The 20,335-nt window shown below is 37.8% G+C and overlaps 1 protein-coding gene across 6 annotated transcripts in view; it reads right to left on the reverse strand.

Moving 5' to 3' along the window:
* GRIP1 (glutamate receptor interacting protein 1) overlaps nt 1–20,335 on the reverse strand; it is a 296,431-nt gene that overhangs the window by 102,472 nt on the left and 173,624 nt on the right. The window lies entirely within an intron of this gene.

A 20,335-nucleotide genomic window follows, 5' to 3' on the forward strand; every position in this document is an offset into this window, starting at 1 on the left:
GGAAATTAGCTTAATTATTATAGAGCCGGTATCCATTTGCCACTTTCCCTCCCTACTCTTGTGGAAAAGGTCTGTCCCCTTATAAGGAGCCAAAATGATTCGATATCTGCAACTGGGCCCTCAGCCAAGAGATGCCAAGAGCTCCAAGCAATCTTCATACAAAATTATATAAGAATGGGAGAATACATAAAGTCATGCATAAATAATTTATGACTAGTACTGCGAAAGGGCATCCTTTAGATAGGTGGGCAAATGGCCCTTCACCTGCAAAGACTAGCCCCTTAAGGTCATCCTAGAATGAGCCTTCTTACCAAATGAACGTATCAGTAACTCACACAATATGAACAATCTGCTCATTATCATAGCAATGGGATGACCTTTTTCACACTCCTGTTCCAGAAAATACCAAGCCTGGGTTCTGTTACCTGTCTCTTTAAGCAACAGGCACAGGTTCATTGATCTGAAACAATGACATTATTTTTGTAGTGAGCTATGTACAGTGACCTAGAAATTTGCCTCAAGGAGAATCTTTCCCTATTGCAGTGTGACACAAACCTGAAGTATAACATTTTATTAGTAATACTACATTTATGTATATGATACAAACTTTGAAATTCTCCTATACCACTAAATTATGACTGGGATCACACATTCTGCTGAGTCATAAAGTAGGTTGGTTAGTTTGGCTTAGACAATCATTCCCTGACATATAGTACAGATAGCCCTCGCTTAGCGACCACAATTGGGACTGCAACTCTGTTGCTAAGCACCAAGGTTGCTAAGCGGAAGATCACATGACCATGATAGACTTACAATATCATTTCCCATTCAGTCATTAAGCAAGTCATCATGGTTGTTAAGCAAGACATCACATAACTGGAACTTGTGATTTTACTTCCACATTCTCCATTAACTGTGCTTGTTGGAAGCCGTTGTAAAGTACATGAATGGCAATCATGTGACTGCAGGATGCTGCGACAGTTATAAATGCAAGGATTGATTGCAAAGCTGATTTTTTTCCACTGTCATAACTTTGAACAGTCATTAAACGAGGCACTCAGTAAGTGAGGACTTTCTGTATATGTCAATCTTCTCCATATCCTTATCAAAGCAGATGAGTAATGGAATTCCATTGGTGGAATTAGTGGTAGAGCAATTGTCACTTAATAAGCCCTGCTAATTTATATATATCTTTTCTTCTCTTTCTCTCCTCTTCCCATTGTTTTGAATTCTCAGGCTAGCCTAATTCTGTGCTGGGCAAATTATGGTATCCAGCGCACATCCTTCTGAGAAACCATCCTTGTTTTGGTCATATCACTGACAGACCACTGCGATCTGGGCAATCACAATATGTAGCACCAAATATGCCACTCTTTAGGACAGCTCCTTGCAATGTGGTCCACCCTTTTCAAGGGCTGAGAGCTTTCACATTGATTTGGCTGCCAACATTAGAAACAGAAAATAAATATGCATGTTAAATGCCCAGGAACTAAGGATTGAAATAATTTTTATTGAGACCACCACTTGTAAGCACATAGACACTGTCTTGCAGATGTCTACATCTTTGTCTACAGTGGAAATAAAATGACTATGTAAATACATTAATTGAGCTGCATCTCTTTCAAAAACCTCCAACTGCTTGTGGCCCTGCAATATTATATTTAGCTACATTATCACCAGTAGTTGCTGCCTTCATGCATATTTAACAATACAGACTGAGTGTCTTCCATAATTCTGCATTATTTCCTGAAAGCTTCCAGTAGTCTGAAGCCATCAGAGGCAGCGTGTATGTGTTTGTGTTTATTGTATGCATTTTTACCTTAGTTTTTAACTTCAACTGTAACACCCAGTCCTAGTACTGAACGTTTCACTTTACTCAAAGAAATAGACTTACAAAAGTAAAAGACGAAAGATTTATACAATCTGACGAGAAACTAGAGTTTGACTAATAAAAGCAGTTTCTTTTGAAGACCAGATTTACAATAGCTATCGTTGTAGGCTTTACAACGATTATTGTACCTGTCCTTCCCTCAGATACAATAGCTAGACCTGTGTGACATTGGTTCTGTGGCTTAAGCTTTTCTTTACAAAAATCTTCCCAAACTCTTTACAGGGTACATATCATTTAGCAGCTCCATAAATTCCTCCCATCACTGAGAAAGCAATAAAGTCGAATGTGTACACACACTCACACACCACATATAGAAAGATTGCTGAATGTTGTTTATTTAATATAAAGTATTTATAATCAGTATTTCCATTTGATAAACCATGCAAGTGCTGTAAGGCAAGGGTACCTATCTGTAGTCTAAACCCTAACCCTGATTATATTACGATTTGAGAAAACGAGGCTCACGTTCCTTTTTTGCCTGCCACGAATTTTAAGATTGCATGTCCAAAAAATGTTTGCCTGCCAAGGATGTAATTGATTGGTGCGATGGCCTTGTTGTGATTATGGTGTAGGTACATAAATTTACACAGGTAACTATCAACCATTGATTGATAACCTTAACCCATTTGGTGGGAAAGAGTCTACGAGACAGATGAAATAAGTGGACATAATCAATTGATGTACAAAACTTGCTGGTGGGCAAAAGGTTTTTGGCAGACAGAAAAGGAACAAGAACCCAGATCTATTATTTGTCTACTTAACTATACAGTACAGTGATTGAATAATGCAGTCGCTATTTTTAAAGCCCATTTGCTATATAATAATAAGAAAATAATAATTTATTACATTTATATGCCATCCAATTCCCAGTGACTCTGGGCAGTTTATAAATTGTTGAAAACATTAAAAACAAGAAAACAACAAGTAAAAATGGCAAAAATGACAAAACTGGATGAGAATTTAAAAAACAGAAACAAACATCACCCAATCTAAATGGGGCTTCAATCACCCTCACCAAAGGTCTGGGCAAAGAACCAGCTCTTCAGGGCCCTTCGAAACTCCAGTAGGGTGGGAGGACATTCAAATCTTGGTGGGAACCTCATTCCAGAGGGCAGGTGCTGCTATAGAGAAAATTTCCAGGGTCCCGACAGATGGCATTGTTTAATTGACAGAACCCGGAGAATGCCAACCCTGCCACATAGAATTGGCTAGCCAGATACAATGGGAGACAGGCAGTCCCTCAAGTAACCAGGCCCTCTGTCATGTAAGGCTTTATAGTTAGTGACCAGCACCTTAAATGGCACCTAGAAGCAAACTGGCAACCAGTGCAGCTTGTGAAGCAGAGCTGTTACATGGGCATACCAAGGCATGCCCATCACTGCCTGTGCTGCTGCATTCTGGACCAGTTGAAGCTTCCAGGTGGTCTTAAGGGCAACCCCATGTAGAGCACATTGCAGTAGTCAAACTGTGAGGTGACCAGGGCATGAGTAACTGTCTGAAGGGCCCCCCGATCTAAGAAAGGACACAGCTGGCGCAGCAGATGAAGCTGTGCAAAGTCCTTCTGGCCACAGTTGTCCCCATCTCATCAAGCAGGAGCTGTGAGTCCATAAAGATCCCCAAATTGTGCATCGCTCTTGAATGGGGAAGTGCCATCCCATCCAAGGTCAAAGATAGAATATCCTGAGATCCAGGCAGCCCAAATACCCATAACCATTTTGTATAATTCATATGCCAACTGCCTAGCCTTTACAAAACTGTTTTCAAAGAAGCTCCCTCTTCCATATAATTATGGAATTATATTACATTTATAGGCATGCTCCCAGGATATTTTATTAATCCTACATGAGATCTTACGTCTACTTATCGGGGGTATTTTATTTGTGAGCAATCTTTCCTAGGACTGTGCTGGCAATCAACTTGTTCCTAATAAAGATTCCGTTCTCTAATTCTGTCACAGAAATGGAGCAACCAACATGGATTAATCCTGCAATCTACCATGCATGCTGGCTCCACACTGAGCCAGGATTTTTTAATTAGCCCTTAGGAACTTTATGAAACTTGGCCTGGGATCCCCAAGAGGGTTTTGTGGTATGTAAACCAGAGGCCAGCATTAAGCATTAAGCTGCTTCTATATAATAATATTAATGAAGACAATGCCAGACATTTTTCTTCTTCAGTTCTCACTGTCAGCTACCTAATTTTACAGCCAGTAAATTTCAGAATACGTATTCAAGTGCTTGTTCACTGCTAGTGCTAATATTCGTGAAAATATGTTAAGCCGTGGTGGTAACATCTCATTTTAAACTGGAGCTTTAATATGGTGTCTTAATCAAAGTACACATTTAAAGAGGAAATTTCTTACCATAAAAATGCAAACAGCTGTGGAGATTTAGAATAGAATAAAAGGCTAAATATTAGGTCTTTATGAAGTGGATGAAATATCAAAGCATATATATATAACATTTTCCCTTGAATTCTGTTGAAAAGTTACCTATATATGAAGAACTGAAGATGATTTTAAAATTATAGCAGTGTCAACATTTCCAGACAAGTGTTAACAAAAGTGGAGAATGCTTTCAGAAAAAAATATTCTAAAAGAATCAAAATCAGGAATAATAGTTTGACCACAGTTGTCACAATATCTCTACCACACCGTAGAAAATATGAAAATAACATACAGACACAGCATTTTCTTTTAGATGCATAATATAGATGACCAGAATTATCTGCTTCATAAACCTGTAAAATGTCAACAATCTGTTATGTGCATAAACTGCCCTTTCTCACTCAGGCTTGTCAGGGAGTCAGTGGGCAAACTGTCAATAAAATGATCAGTCACCTTGTGTTTCAGTGGTTCAAAGAATCCAATATTAAATTACTAGTTACTTCTAACACATTTGACATTTAGGCACTCTAAATAGCACATTTAGAAACTGTTTTGTAGTTTTAGAGCTGCAGTTAATTCTAATTTCTCAATATTGCTCTATTTTAATGTCCAAGTTAGTTTTATTTGCCAAGTTCTAACATCTAAGAAAGAAATAAAGATGCTTGGGCTTTGGGAAGAAACAGAGTTCTTTAAAAGCTAAAATGTTATCATGTTGAGGAGCTTTCACTAGGCCGATGGTCTTGGGAGTAAGAGCTGGACTACAACTAATAGAATTCCTATCTGGAAGCACCACAACTAAAGGGCACCAAACTGGGTAAGATTGATTAACAGTTTAGTAAGTTTTAATTTTTGCAAAGGTTTATCATATACTTTAGATTTAGATATGGCACAGGACTTTAATTTTATCGTAAAGTTACTGATGTAACTTGTACAGTAATGTCAAGTGCCAAGCTTTAAGGGCTGCCTCCAACTCTTCCTTAACATTTTGCCAAATTAGTCACTAAATTGCTCAATAATTCATTTGAAAATCTTCTAGATGTTCAATTAGCTTTCAGCGATAGGGATTATTGTTTCCTTAACTATAAAAGAAATCAGTTGAGACCTAAAAATAAAATGTTAATTAAAGTAAAATGATCAGTGTACAAAGATACAGAGCAAGGTTTGTTCTCTTTTCAGAGAGCAATCAGGAGGTGAAATATATAGTACAGATCAAACATTTTGTTTTCTTCTATGAAGGGACAGAAATATCTGACTGCTACTTCAACACTGATTAAATTTCCAGGACAGAATAAAACAGGCTTAAGAATTTAAAAAGCACCTCCTTCAATTAATTGTCTGGAAGATATAGGAGTAGAATGAAGAAGAAAGGAGACAGATCTTCCATTTCAACAATCCTTTCTACAAGATAGAATTACCTCATAATAAGCGGAAATCGAAGGCAAATGACCAGATGGTGTCTTCTCCCTTGTTCTATGCCCAGAAGCCAACTGGACAAGACCTGAGTCTTTCCTTAATACTGATGGTAGACTAGCATCCTTTGTCACTTGAGGCAATAATGTATATACAGGCTTTTAAGGAGCACATTGTCTAGATCTACCATTGTTGCTTCTGCTACCTGCTTGCGGATATAGTGGCTTCACCCTGACCTATGACCAGGCTGGCACTATCTCCAGAAATTTGCACAAGGTACTGGTATGTGAACTGAGTTTGTGGCGAGACAATAAAAGCTGCTTTTGTAGCAAAAGCAAAATAAGGAACGCAACACTTTCACAGTAACAACATGGGATGAAGGATGGGCAAAATGCTGCCTTTTTCTGTATCTTTTGAGCTAAATATAAATTTAACGTCTTTTGCAGTCTACTTGTAAGAGTTTGGGTGTATTTCACAACTCTGATTTAATAAACATAATAATCAATTTGCTAATGAGCTGGAAACCATGCAGAATTGAGCTATCATTCAAAGTACTGTCTATGCTTTAACTGACAGTAAATATGTTTAAGAAACTACAAAAACAGTGAAACTGATTATTAAAACATGCAATGTAAGATTTCAGAATGGGAGAAAGGAGTTAGGTCAAGTATCTTCAGCTCCAAAGAGAGAAATAATACATAAGATGGAGATGGAACTTCAGATTATGAAAAACAGGATGTAGATTTAGCTGATTACTAAATTGTGTAATACATTAGAACAAGGATTGATCCCAGATATCTATTGGGCAACATGAGATTTCTTCAAGAATTCAAGTTCAATCTGGAAGATGATATGGAATTGACAATGCAGGTCCAAATACAACTTTTCTGATTAAAGAGGATGCCGTAAACATGTTACTAAATGTAGTTTCAGTCTTCCACACAATTGGGAACTTAATAATACTGAGGCATAAGTTTTAGGTGAAGGATGATGGCGGTTAACAGGTTGCCCATGCATACCTTAGAAACTCAGAGATAATGATTCTTCATACAAACAGCATATCTTATATAAAAAGGCAACGTGTTAAATTACTTTATGAACAGGAGTGAGAGAGTATTAAGATTGCAATCTTATGCACATTTATCTGAGAATAAGCTTTTTTGGCTTCAGCACAGCCTATACTTGAATATATGGAGAAAATCAAGCTGTACATCCCATTGAAACAAGTGGAATCAACCACTTGCAACTAATGTAAATTCTACTATGTTCACTGACACTAGTACTAGTCAACTTTAGTTAAACGAAACTTTAGCTTGTATCATGGTAAAACAGAATTTTCTTTAACAAGATTTATTAAAAGGCTAAAGGATAAGGTTGAAGATATCTCAGCAAATGAATTGTTGTCACTTTAGAACCCAATTTATCTTTGAGCTTATTATGGTGGGAACTTTTTCAGTCCTCCTTGTAAACCAGTGATTTGGCTGCTCTTCTCCAGATAACAGAACTGAATGTTTATTAGGCCCTCAACAGACCATTACATCACTTCCTCTCTCAAACACTGCACCACCACATTCTCAGTGCCTGGACAGTCTGTTTCCATATCTTCCTATCTGGGAAATCCTGTTGGTTGAATCAAAACAGCACCCATCAGAGCATCTTTAGAGAGAACTGTTTATCTCCCATCTGGAGGGAAAGGGTAGACAACAATATTGTGATGGTGATGAACAGAGAGAGATATTGTGGGAGGCAAGGAATGGGCTGCTTGAGGGTAAAGGCAGCCTCAATGTTTGGCACTGAAACTGCATTCCAGCGTCTTGTGCTCTGCCCCAGCGTCTGGTCATAAGAGCTCCAGTGCCACAGCTTCCAGTTGTTGCTGCTTAATAAGTGGTCAGCCCGTAATAAAGCTTCCTTTATCCACTATTTAATTGTAAATGAGAAGGATGATTTTATATAGATTACCAAAAACTGGATGGATGCAGGACAGAGGTATTTCCCTCTCTGGGATGTGCCCAGCTGGGTTTCATGTATGTCATCAGCTATGACTATGGGCAGGGATGAGGGTGTGACTATTGTCATCTGAAAACCCTGGTGGCTACCAGGGGAGCTACTCTGCAGATAAACAGACATGAGACCCTGTTTGTGAAGATGGGCTGTAGGGATCAGAATACCAGCCTCCCAGCTGTACAGCAACCCCCTAGCTGAGCTGCTTATAGTGCTGGGGAACTTCAATTTTCTTTCCCTGGTTGTAGATTCAGAGACAGTCCAGGAGTTCATGGCCACCATGGATCTGATTCAGGTAATCTCTGGCCTGACCTACAAGGGGTGTAATACATTAGAACTAGTTTTTATCTTGGGGCAGTGGTAACATGATCTGGAGTTGGGGGATAATACCATCAGTGCTTTGTCATGGACAATCACTTCTTGTTAGCCTTGTAATCTACATGGGGATGCCCTTAAAAAGTACAGTGGTACCTCAGGATACGAACTTAATCCGTTCTGTGACTCTGGGCGTATCCCGAGTTGGTTGTAACCCGACGCAAATTTCCCCATAGGGTTCAATGTAAATCCGGTTAATCCATTCCGCCCTCCGAATTTGGTCGCACCCCGAAGCAAATTTTCCCATAAGGTTCAATGTAATTACTATTAATCCATTCTGGCGTCCGCGGACCACGCATCAGGGGCGGGAGAATGGCCGGGTGCGGTGTGGTGGGAGAACGGCCAGGCGCGGCGCGGCGCAGCGCGGCGCGGCAGAAGAATGGCCGGGCGCGGCGCGGCGTGGTGGGGGAACGGCCGGGTGCGGCACGGCGGGAGAACAGCTGGGCGCCGTGGCGGGAGAACGGCCGGGCGCCGCACGGTGCGGTGGGAAAACGGCCACGGGTCAGGGGCAGAAAAAGGCCGCGGACCACGTGTCAGGGCGGAAAAATGACCGTACCCTGAGGCGGAGTTCGCACATCGAGGTAAATTTTTGTGGCCAGAGCTGGTCGTAACCCGAAAAGTTCGTTAGTAGAGGCGTTCGTATCCCGAGGTACCACTGTAATTGGAAGCTTAAACTGGTCAAAACTGCAATGGCACCATGCTATGCCATATAACACCATTGCTTTGTGAGCTGTACTGGCTTCCAGTAGATTTCCAGGTACAATTCAAAGTATTAGTTATCACCTATAAAGCCCTTGGTGGCACAGCTCCACATTATTTACAAGACTGCCTGTTTTCATTTGTTTCTGCTTGTTCCACCAGATCTGACAGAGCAGGCATTCTCCAGGACCCCTGTATGAAGCATTGCCATCTAATGGGACACAGGAGATGTACCATCCCTGTTGTGGTGTCTTCCATATGGAATAAAGTTCTCCCAAAGATCTGGATGGTCCCTGTTGGCTTTCTGCGAAGCCTGGTTCTCAAGCCCTGGGCCAGGATGTCCAGTGAATATGGTTTGTATGATAATTTTTTGTCTGGTTGAGTCAGATTTCAGAGGCATGGCATTGTATTGGCTGTTATAATTATTTTATTTGTGTTATTGCTCTTGTTTTATATTATTGTTAGCCACTCAGTCATGTTATGTGATGTAAAGCCTGCTGGAAGAATGGTTGGAAGATATTTTCTGCTTTGAAAATAAAAAATATTGAATTGAAAGATGCACAGTTTTTAAAAAATTGGACATGGTGTTGCTGCAAGCAATGTGTTGTCAGGAAAAAAAAAGCAGGAGGAGTCTGGTAACACCTTTTCCAAAACAGAAATCTTATTAAAATGTATTAAAATTATTATTATTATGTTTTCAGTGTTATAAAACTTCACAATGGATCTTCTACTTAATTAGAAACCCTAACACTCCCTAAAACTCATTTGGAAATTTTATCTAACAAACAACATGTAATCTGGGGTTCCAGAAAGTGGTTTTAATTTAAGTTATAGATTTGGACAATTGGAGGCAACAAAATGTGTCCTAAACTTATTCCTGCAGCCTAAGCAATTTATTTAATTTTACACAACTCACAGAAAAAAGGTTTGGGTTTTCCATCGCAACGACGTGGGCACCATCTTGACTTTTTTGAGCCCCTGAGACACCCCCCCCCCAACAAATGGATTGTATTTGGTCCCATGTAGCAAATAAAGATTCTCTAAAATCTGGTTTCCTGAGATGTGAACTCAAGCACTGCGTTTTATATACCATACAGGCAATCCAAAACTTAACATCAAGGAATTAAGATCTCAGGCAAGAATTCATCACCAAACTCTGCCTAAAGTATGCAGGTAGAAAAACCTGGCAAAAATAGGAGTATCTTCAAAGAGAAGATTCTCAAAACACTTTACTTCTCTCTCTCTCTCTCACACACACACAGACACTTGTAGAAGAATTTAGTTCTGGCCTTGAAAAGGAAGTGGGGGAGAGAAAATGGTTGCTCAGCTCTAGGAAAGTAGAAAGCATGAGAAAGAGACTCAGAACAGCCCTGCCTTGATCTTGCTATTCTTACAACAGAGGCCGCAAAGGCTGAGAGGCAGCCTTTTGAGATTCTGTTAATATAGTCTACAACAATCAAGTAGCATTCCTGGAATTCTTGCAGTTTCTGCTTCTTAATCTGGCTACTCCAAAGGATTGATAACTTTTGTTTTTTTCCCATTAAAAAGAAGAGAATAATTAGAAGTGCAATCTCTAGTGGAGGACAGAGTTAAGGGATATTTTTGTAATGGTTTTGGAAAAAAATTAAAATATAGCCTTAATAACGGGAGGCTGGTAATATATGTATCTACTCCTATCTCTTCAAGAAAATTAATTGAACTGGAAGCAGCATATAAACCTTATAAAAAATAAATATAATTGACATTTACATGCTATAACATAGGTGCTTTATTATTAGTATTGCTACTCCATTCTGTTTTATTTGCTAGATTTATAACTGTCTTTCCTCGGGTGCTCAAAGTAGCATAGAGAGCATTCCCTCCTCCATTTTTTTCTCTCCTGCAATGGCTCTGGGAGTTAAGTGAGCTAAAGGAAAATAACTAGCCCAGAGTCAACCAGTGAACTTCCATGGTCAAGAGTGGACTTTAATAGGGGTCTAATAGGGGTCTAACACTTAACCACTATACCACACTTGTTCCTTTTAATGGCTAACTAGGCCATATATAAGGTCCTGTGAAGTTGGCCAGCATGATATTATATTTCTGTATCACTGTAAACTGCATAATTTGTAACCCATTTTATATCAGACGCAAATTCCGTTTAGCTGCATTATAGTTCAATTTCTTATCGGACAAGAATATTTTTGTGTATGGCAGCTAATACTGAATATTGCATAAACCTGACGCATTCTTTCTGAGTAAGCGTTTATTATCTGGACACCATATACTTTCATATTATTTCATCATATGTTGAAAGGATGATTCAAATAAAGCTCTCCCATATTCTTCACAATGTCTTTCTCGTGAGCTTTCATTTCATCTTAATGAAAGCAATAGCCATCGGATCAAAAATATGCATGAGTAGCTGCCACTGAGCTGTATTCAATATGGAATGAAGTGCAGATAGTAGATCCTAATGGAATTGTTATTATCAGCAATGTGGCAGTGTATCTCTAAAGTTAATGATCTTTTGAATGGGAAGATGGTTTCATAAGCTAACTGCTAAATTATCATGCTAAATTGTTATGACCAGTGGATAGGGTGATAGGGTAAATAATCCAAAATGTTTGGAAGATACCAGATTGCCTACTTCTGTTTTATGGGATTGTACTTTAGTTCAGATGCTGAGGTTTAATCTGTCCATGACCCAAGTGTCTGGTTTTAGGGAGACAGGGAATACTGAAGCATTTTGTTTAAAATCACACTTCAAATTTCTCTTCAGAAATAAATAAAGCAAATGTTTTCTCAAGTCCAGGTCACTTCCTGGTGACTACATCAACATGCCCTCTTTGTTTGTTAGTTTTTTGAATTCTGATCTAGTCTTCAGCTGGGGAGTTTCTGGTGGTTTCCCATCCAAGTACTTTTTCAAGATCAACCAAGGTTGGCGAGGTGCAGCCACCGCTATATTCCATAAATATCTAGCAATCTATATAAACTAGTTGAAAAGAAGTGATACGCATTATTGGAATTATGATCCTACGCATTCTTTCTAGCAAGTAATTTATAGTGAGATTTTATTGCAACTCCAGCCCTTTTCAAACCATGCATCCAGGAAGATTAATATGCACTGAGGATCAAACAGGTAACAATAGTCCTCATCACATAACCAACATGCACAAATTGCATACTTATTCCCTGCAGCATATATTTGCCAATATGACTGGGAAGTATATATATGGGGTCAATGCATGTATTTATTCCCATGCTGCAAACCTTTCTTTCTCCATCATATACGTTCATTCGTTGTATATATGTGCTGAGTGAAAAGCATTTCTAGCAACTTTTACTACTATGCTATGATTTGAATCTGAATAAAAAGGAACCATAGCCTTGAAAACTGACTGACAACAGCCAGCAGTTCAGTTTGCTTGCTAAGCAATACAAGGTCCCCTGTTTGTTTTTTTCTTTTTAATGCAATCAAATACCTCTGTGGCTAATTGCAATAGGTACTCTGCACTGCAGTGGAAAAAGACATCTTCAAGCAGGTCAGGCTATTAAGACCCTCTTTTTTCAAAGTCTTTCCTCTTCCACAGCAGTCTCTGTGATAATGGAAAGATACTTAGAGAGTCAGAATTCCTGTTACCAGCAACAATATGCATGCATAATTAGCGGAGGGGATCAGCTAGAGAAAAGTTAACCATTCTCTTCCCTCTCCCTATGCACACATATACACCAAGAGAAACTTTCCTCTTCATTTCATCTGGCAGGACAGGAGAGAAGGAACGGAGGGCAGACACCCGTGGCCACTGAGCGCTGGCACCCTGGGAACTGGTTACTTCATCCACAGTCCAGTGAACCCTTTGAACTTTTCCTGATTCAACTTTATTCTGCTCCTGAGCCACAAAAATAAGCAGCAACAGTTTTGCTAAAGTTAAGTTGAGGATGTATGGTAGGTTATACTTCTACCCTCCACTCAAGCTAACCTATAAAGAGGATTTAGAGAGATTAAGTGGCTGGTCCATTCGATACTACTCCACTTAATCATGCCCTATTTGATGGAAAAAATACATCTCTAATATTGCTTAGACCCATTTGGTGGGTTCTCCATACGTTGGCAGATCAAGGAGACAACAAACTACAGATAATCTGAAGCACAAGTAATAATTATAAAAATATAATAAACATCTTGCTCAAATTATCAACAAACCTCATACTTTTCGGAATATAACTGGATTACATTCCATTTCTTCCAGTGATGAAAGTTAATCATAATGAACCAAAAGGATAAAAATGTTTTATTTTTAAGGCAAACATAAAAACTTGTTAAGTATCTTCAGCAATGCCTGTTAATTAAGCTTCACCAAAAAGCCTGTCCTGGTCATCTAAAACATTTGAGGGAAGCTACATTCAAAAAATTGAAGTGTGGAGTGCTCAGTGTTCTCTGAGCTTGGTTGTTTTCTTGCAGACATTTCACTACCTGACTAGTAACACCTTTAGTGCTAGAAGGGAGTGAGGTTTGCTCTCTATTTATATACAGTAGCTTGCCCTGTCAGTGTTGGAGGGGGTGTTCCTTTCTCCTCAGTAGTTCCTTGATTAGGCTGTTGTTTACTGCTTGATTATTTGTCTGGTGTTAATCCGTTTATCTGGGTGTTGATTGCTGGCGAGGAGGTGTTCTGTCTTTTTGTTTCCTTTTTTAGCTTTTCGTTGTCTCTTTTGAATGGTGTGTAAATATTGTTTATCTCTAGGTGCCTGTTGATGGCTGACTTGTCTGAACACCAAGCTTCCAGGAATTCCCTCATGTTTTTGGATTTAGCTTGGTCTAAGATGCTGATGGTTTCCCAGTTGAAACTATAGTTGAGTCTGTCCACACGTTGTGAGATTAAGGAATTTTCATCATGTCTTTTGACTGCTAGTTGGTGTTCATGGATGCACTCTGCTAGTCTTCTGCCTGTCTATCCTACATAGTGGTTGTTACAGTCCTTACACTGTATGTTGTAGATGACTCCTGTTTTTTCTTCTTGGGCTACTGGGTCTTTTGATTTACTTAGGATATTTTGGAGGGCTTTAGTTGGTTTGTGCGCTACATGATGCCATGTGGTTGTAATAGTCTGTTGGTTGTCTCTGAGATGTTTCTGATGTATGGCAGTGTGATCCTTTTCATAGCTTGTGTTGGTTGTGCTATAGTGGGTTGAGTAGTCAGGCACTTTTTGATAAAGTTGCATGGGTATCCATTTTGTTGGAAGATGTTGTATAGGTGGTCTGTTTCCTTTTTCTGCTGTTCTGGGCTGCTTCAGTGCTTTTGTGCTCGTCTGAATAATATTCTTAGATAGCTCCTCTTGTGGGAGGTTGGGTTGTTGCTTTGGTAATGGAGGACTTGGTTATTGTGAGTTGCTTTTCGATAGACTTGTTGTTTCCAATTTGTTGTCATTTCCTCTGCTGATGTGGATATCCAGGAAGGGTTGTTGTTGTTGTTGTTTTCCCTTGTGAATTTTATTCCTTTGAAGATGTTGTTGATTATTTCATGTGTCTTCTCTAGTTGTTCCTTTTTTATTATGAAAAAGGTGTTGTCTACATACTGGATTCATACTTTGATTGTACGTGTGGGAATGCTATAGTTCTAGACAATGCATTACATCCTCTGCTATGAGTCCTGAGAATGGTGACCCCACGGATGTGCCTCTGACTTGTTGGTATATTTGTCCATCAAACTTAAATTAGGTAGGTAGTGAGGCAGAGGTTGATGAGTGAGGTCCATGACTCTGGGTATTTCAATTTTGGTGTATTTGGTTAAAAATTGAAGTCTTTATTACTAATGAGATTAATAAATGGGATAGATGGCAGATCACAACTGTTATATAACTTGTGCTGAAGATAAAAAGTGGCAAAACATTTCAGTGCTTTTAATTCATCTACATAGGCAGGGAAATCACAAATGAATATGGTGGCTGAATTACATACTGTTTCTCCTTTTTTCAGAGCATTTTCTGATTTGCTTTTTTGGCAATGTAGCCTGTGTAAAGATGTAGCTGATATTACAATTTAAGCCAATAGAAGGGCTACTTCCAGATAAAGAGAGTGAGAAAAAAAAATTAAACTAGATTCAGATCAAGCAATACTCTCTGTTTCTAAACAGATTTGCTTGTTTTCTATTATGTTTTTTTAATTTCTTGAAATCCAAAAAATAGTGAAAGCAGAAAAAATGCTTCTGTTATAACTTAGTTTCTTTATATTTGTTTTTTATACTTTCTGATATTTCTGTTTCAAAATTTGATAATCAGAGGCAAATATGGGGTTATTATCTGTTCTAACCAAAAGCCATATGTTTTGTACTTGATTTAATAGATTCCTTCCTTCCTTCCTTCCTTCCTTCCTCCCTCCCTCCCTCCCTCTGTGGCTAATTTTGCTAAAGGAGATTCAGTTGTAATCCTAGGCACACTTGCTAAGGAGAAAGCCTTGTTGAATTCCAATAGGAATTACCTGTGTGAACATATTTAGATGACATCAAGTAGAAAATCGATGCAAAATGCTGTTCTGTTACTATGTAAATGTTAGAAAATAAAAGTGTGAGAAAGTAATTTTGCTACTAAGATATTTAATCAAGGTTCTTTATGTATTTTTCCCTTGACCTTTATCACGTATTAGATCATATCTTAGTATGAAAATAAATCCCAGTTCATGCAAAAATAGAATACCATAAAATGCATGCACGGAACCTGGATTGTTACAATTCATTGATTTCCTCAAGCTGAGGAATCATCATGGGGATTGTATGAAATGGAATGTCCTACCATCTGTCGAAATCTTGCGTGAAATATGTATTACTTGGCCATTTCTGAAGGAAAGCCTTTGGTCCCTTTGGCTTCCATAAGGCAATAGCAAATAAATGTAAAGATATCAGGATTGGAATGTAAAGGTCATCTACATTTTAATAAATTGCAAATAAGTCTCTTCAGTTGATCTTGGGGGAGGGTTGATTTACATTGCTGCTTTAAAAAAAAAAAAAGATTTATTCCTGTTGCTGCTTTGATAATTTTAACATGTTGTAACCCACCTAGTCTTTTGATTTGGGTGGACTATAAAAATGGAAAAATAAATAAACTTTACAAAAACCACTTTAATTTTTCTGGCTGCAGATTCCTGTTTTAGAATTCTGATGCTATCCATAACTGGACAACAGCATGCATTTTATTTTAATTACGTCCAAACAGCTGAATGTTTCCATATGAAAGAACTTATACCTTTGGGAACTACAGTTTGCATTTGTCACGTCCTATGAACCTCATTCAAACTAAACTGTAAGATAGCAATTCCAGTGTTTTCTTTTCATTAATAATGAAGTGCCCATCCCTACCGTAGTTTCACTAAGCTTTGCTTCATTTAAAAGAAGAGTTCACGGTAACTTGAAGCACCTTCTTTCACTGTGAACATTAGTTAGCTAATAATAGATATCTGTTTCTTGCACAGATATATACATATCCATCATACTATTCTCTTTTTTGGATTAGCAATGTTGTGCAAAGCTAAAAAAAAGTAAGAAACAGTAAGCAAAAGAAATTATTTATTTATGCAAATTTCTATATAGCGCTATGTCCTGAGGCTTTTCTCTTCAAGATAATTGGAGATATCAAAGGAACGTTTAGTGCGAAGATGGGCATGATAAAGGACAAAAAAGACATGGACCTAACAGAAGCAGAAGCAATTAAGAAGAGATGGCAAGAATGCACAGAACAACTATACAAGAAAGATCTTAATGTCCCTGATGTCCGTGCTGGTGTGGTCACTGACCTTGAGCTGGACATTCTAGAGAGCAAAGTCAAGTGGGCCTTAGGAAGCATTACTAACAATAAAGCTAGTGGAAATGACAGTATTCCAGCTGAGCTATTTAAAATACTAAAAGATGATGCTGTTAAAGCGCTGCACTCAATAAGCCAGCAAGTTTGGAAAGCGCAACAGTGGCCACGGGATTGAAAAAGGTCAGTTTACGTTCCAATTCCAAAGAAGGGCAATGCCAAAGAATGCTCAAACTATCGCACAATTGCGCCCATTTCACATGCTAGCAAGGTTATACTCAAAATCCTACAAGCTAGGCTTCAGCAGTATGTGAACCAAGAACTGAACAACAACAACAACAACAACAATTTATGGCTCAATATTTTCCATCTTTGATTAGATACTGAGCCTTCTAGTATAGATAAAATGCAAAATTTCAATTGTCATATAACTCACACTTAAAAAATTAAATGTTTTTTTAATAACATAACATAATAATATAACATAATAATGTTCTCTTAGTCTTATAGTTCTCAAACTTCATTCTACTCAGTGGGAAGAAGAGGACTGTTTGAGATTTTAGTTCCAAACCTCAAGGCTGGTAAATCTTTCACAAGATGATGGTTTTTTCTTTATCTCAAGCTCTATAATAAACTTCATTATTAGAATTATCACATAGCTGATAATTCTCTCAGAAATCAAAAAAGTCTGTCAATATTACAGCCAGTCCAGTACATTTGACTTCTTGAGTTATAGTACCTAATTGGTGTCTCTTTCCCACAAATCATAATGAATTGTACCCAAAGTTAGTTACATTATTATAACACATATAAATATAAACTGAACTTATGTAGGGTTTTTCTAGATTTCTTCAAAAGAAATGGAGGTGGGAAATTCTTACTACTGTGCCAGCACACACTGCCAACAGTTGTAAACCACATAATATACATCAGAACTCCTGCAGAATGGAAAAGCCAAGAAAGAAGGCGATCTGTGGGCCATACTGAGGAGAGAGCACTCCACACCCATCTAAAAATTCAATTTCAAAAGCCAAATAAAATGATCAGCCTGTAATGATATGTAATAATAGCCTTGTTAGCATTTCTCAAAATACGTTTAAAGGGCAATAGTAGCTCTCACTTATCTTTTAAAGATTACCGAGTGCTGCTCTGCCTGGAGAACGAGGGACGAGCAGTAGGCACTGCACAATCATTCTGAAAGGCATTTCAAAGGCTCGGCATGGTTATTTGAGAGCATTTCCACATCACCTGAGCCAGCATGCACAGATTATTGTTGCAGTAGGAGCACCACCGAAGGACTCTCTTTTTGGCCAGTAGAGGTGGGAGGCGAGCTCTCTGCAGTTGATTCTTCACTGTCCAATGAATCTGTCTTGGCTACTCTTTACTAGCTGTCCTTTCTTTCACGGAAGTGGAATGCAGCTTTAGCCTTAAAGCACAATTGTTCGATAAAAGGCATACATTTTATATCTGGGGTTTGATCATAAGTTTCTGGGATACTCCATTGTCCTCAAAACTCAACAACTTTTGCAACCTTTCTTTCCAGAAAATGAAATCTAGCGTTTATTCTTTGGATTACTAAAGATACAAATCTGTTTTTCAAGAGATGCCATTATAAATGATACAACTTGGGAACAGGAATTGTTATCACTTCTTGCTAGGGATGTTAGAAATCATACAGCCACAGTTCTCACAAAGAGTAACAACTGCTGTTTTGAGTACTAGAAAGTTATCATTTTCCCATTGGAATCAAATCTTAACAAAATTGCTTATTTTTTGAAAATGTATACATTATAATGCAAAATACAAACATGAAATGTTCCATGTTTATGAGATATGCAAAGTTTAAAATCACCATATTGTTATATAGCCTTTTTATGGAATCTATTAGTGGGAAAACCAGATGCTTCTGATCATTGCTTTCGGAGTTGCTTCATAGAAAATCTACAAGTGAAGAAATGTCAGAAATCCTATGCCTTTGAATGTTTGCATGGAATCATTTTTTTCCATTTTTTCTTGCTTGACTGTTTTTTGTAAATTACCTGTAATTATGTATCTTGGTTGGCTTGCTGAGTCTTAAAAAGATTGATTTGTTGTATGTTGTTCATAAGGCAAGGATTAACAAATGAAATATTATTTCCCCTTAAAGACAGACTTCAGATTTATTTTTAAAGGTCACATTTACATGATGTATGCCCTATCCTTAGGGCACATTTGAGTTTTTGAAACTTGGAAATTCCCTGACAATAAATTCCTGATGTCAGTATTTAGGGGTAAAAAGTATTGTGCCGTAAAATGCATACTTATTTTTAAAAGTTCAACTCAGTATAAGAATTACTAAAACCAAAGGTTACAATAATGTCTTAAATTAAAATTAAATTAAAAACTCAGCCTGATGAATAAATTATACAAACAGAAAAGCACAACACAAGCTTGTAATATTTTATTTATTACTTATGAAAAGCAAAACAAAAACAAATCCAAAGGGAGGATTTATTTATTATTGTAATCTGGATGAATTTACATTTATTAATCATGGCAAGCCTTCATTGTGTCCATATCATACAAGTAAGGAAAGTTTAATCTCTACCCATGATCTTGCTGAAAGTTTTCCCAGAATATTCACTGTTACAAGTCTAGATTTTCCATGCATGCAAGATGTTCTTTCAACAGTATTTCCAAAGTGAATCTGTTTGGTATAGTGGTTAAGGCAGCAAGCTAGAAACCAGGAGACCAAAGTTATGTTATTGGCCTAGATCAGGGTTCCTCAACCTTGGCAACTTTAAGATGGGTGGATTTCATCTTCCAATTCCCCAGCCAGCAAGGCTGGCTAGGGAATTCTGGGAATTGAAGTCCACCCGTCTTAAAGTTGCCAAGGTTGAGGAGGCCTGGCCTAGATGGTCCAAAGGGATGATCTGTTATAAGGTAGCTTCTAACACCTTATTTGCTGGGAGTGAATACTAGCAGCAGACTCCTGTGCATTTCTTCCAAGTACCCCAGCCTTCAGGATTGAAACAGGTGGCAACTTCTGACAGCTACCCTGTTTTTGGAACGTACTTGCAAGAAAAACTTTTCTAGTATCCATTCAAGTATTTTAATACTTTTTTTCTTTTACTTTCCCAGGGTTTTAACTGTTACAGAGTAATGTTATATGTGATTTCAATTTTGCTTGGTCTTATTCTCAAAAAACTGAAGTTTTAATATATTTAGCTGATTAAGTGAATTGGACTTGTGTATCTTCCTGCTGTGCTTTTGGATTATCAGATGCTGTGTGACTAATTTTTAACTTTTAAATGTTGGTATCTTTTATAATTATTTTGATTTAATATAAGCTATCCCAGGAATTTTTTTAGTATTTATGGCTCAAGATATAAAAGCAATATTCCCACATATTTTTATATAAAATATAAAATATCTACTTATTCTTTTCAGGCTTAGCAAGATGCAGGGGGTCAGTGATTTAGTTATGTCACTTGAGTAGTAAAATGTTTGGTTCATTTGTAGGGTTGTGAGTTTTTGAAGTGATACAAGGAGCAAAATAAGTTAAGTGTTAAGTCTGTACTCATTCTGAACATTATTTTGATCAAAAATGCAATAACGAAAAAATGTGTGAGTTTGCTGCTGAAGTTCTGCAGAATAATCAGGGGGCCACAACAATGGGTTTACAATCTACTGGTAGATTAGTAGAAGCATCCTCTGAAAGCATGAAAAAAAATCTGTGGTCATCTAGTGAGCTCTATGTAAGCGATGTTTTCTTGAAAAAAGTATACAATTTGTATATATCAGAATGGGCAGAATGTAAGTGTA

This window comes from Python bivittatus, unplaced genomic scaffold (genome assembly GCF_059951505.1).
Source record: "Python bivittatus isolate LINGU-HERP-01145 unplaced genomic scaffold, Pbiv_v1 ctg000330_np1212, whole genome shotgun sequence".
Taxonomy (NCBI): Eukaryota; Metazoa; Chordata; class Lepidosauria; order Squamata; family Pythonidae; genus Python; species Python bivittatus.